General features: G+C 42.6%; 1 pseudogene; it reads left to right on the top strand.

Annotated features, from left to right (window-relative positions):
• The first annotated feature begins 233 nt into the window (after positions 1-233).
• LOC140945284 (uncharacterized) lies at positions 234-1,402 on the top strand (annotated as a pseudogene).
• Positions 1,403-1,652: the final 250 nt, after the last annotated feature.

Genomic DNA, 1,652 nt, shown 5'->3' with positions numbered 1-1,652 from the left:
GGGCCCCTCAGTTACAAGGTTGAAAATTCATCGTAGCATGCGATAACTCTGCTGCAGTCGCAGCCATCACGTCCAATGCGTCGAAAGATCCTTTTACGCAGTGCTGTCTACGACAAATGTGGTTCACCGCCGCTCTCTTCGATTTTGAAGTTTGCGTGCTACATGTTCCAGGGAGACAACGAGTTTGCGGACTATCTTAAACGTTGGCATTCCGATCCTTTAGCTCGTGATAGTTTCTACTGTCTTTGTAATGACTCTGGTCAGGTTTTCCAGTTTTAAGATGTTGACTCTGCTTGTTTTTCTTTCGACGTTGCGTGAAAATGTTTTTATCTAGTTTTTTTTGTTTTTCATTTCTAGAGCTGCCACCGGGATCAGGCCAACATCTTTCTACAGATGTTTCTCTCGTCAATTTGCAGTCTTTAGTCGCACGTCTCATCAACTTGGCTCACGCAACGTCTACACAGAACATAGCAGCTCATATTCGTAGTTACCAGACTTTTTGTGAAGTGAGGGCTATTCAGCCTTTTCCTATCAATATTGAATCCATCAGCTTATATATCACATATTTAGTTGCTCAGAAACAAGCGTACGGTACCGTACTTAATCATATTAGTAGCCTTAAACATGCTCATCGCCTTGCGGGCTATGAACTCACTTGGAGTTCCGATTATCACTTTCAGCTTTTGCTGCGGGGTGTTAAGCGTTTTTTTTAGGACAAGCCGTTTCTCGCAAATCTCCTATGACCCCTTCAATCTTGCATGCTGCATTTGATCTTTTTAATTTTTGTATACCCTTACATGCGGCTATGTGGGCTTTGTTTTCAGTCGCATTTTTTACTTTTTTGCGCAAATCTAATCTCGTACCCGACAACACGCGGCAAATTTCCTCCAAGGTTATTACAGGGGCAAATTTGGTTTTTACGTCTGCGGGCGCTTATATTCATGTTTCCGCTACAAAGACTACCCAGTGTCAGCAATGATCTCTTATTCTGCCCATTCCCGCGATCCCTGGGTGTCGTCTTTGTCTAATTTTAGCTGTACGTCGCCATTTAGCTATCAACCCGGGCCCTGTGTCTGCTCCTCTTTTTTCAGGTTTCTCGGGTTTGGATTTAGCACCCATCACTTACAAGCAATTTTGCGTTTTTCTTTCTAGGGTCTTGTCTAAGTTCCATTTAGATCCGGCGCTTTATTCCCCACATAGTTTCCGCCGGGGCGGGGCGACCTTCGCATTTGATTGTCATATACCTTCCGAGATAATCAAATTGCAGGGAGATTGGAAAAGCGACGCTTATCTCGTTTATTTAGAATTGTCCCAGCAACAAAAACAACGCGTGGTTCACGCTATGGCAAAAAAGCTCTAGTCTATGTTTTCTGCATCAGTTGTATCATCTATATCACATTAGTTTTCTATCATGTATTAGTCTTTTATTTATTCCTTTTAACCCACTACCACTTTCATCACCCAGTTTGGGCACTGGTTTATTGTCAAGCTTTCGATCAGCAGTTTCCGCTTGGCTCAATAAACTTATTTTTGCCCAAACTCGCGTGTCGTCTTGGTAACGTGGGTTGATTGAGAAATCATTTATTAATGATGGTTAATTAACCAGTTATAGAGGTGTCGAATGTCTCTTATAATCGACTGTGCACACCGCA

This window comes from Porites lutea, chromosome 8 (assembly GCF_958299795.1).
Source record: "Porites lutea chromosome 8, jaPorLute2.1, whole genome shotgun sequence".
Classification (NCBI taxonomy): Eukaryota; Metazoa; Cnidaria; class Anthozoa; order Scleractinia; family Poritidae; genus Porites; species Porites lutea.
Note: the sequence above shows the minus strand (reverse complement) of the source record. Positions and strands in the feature narration are given on the sequence as shown.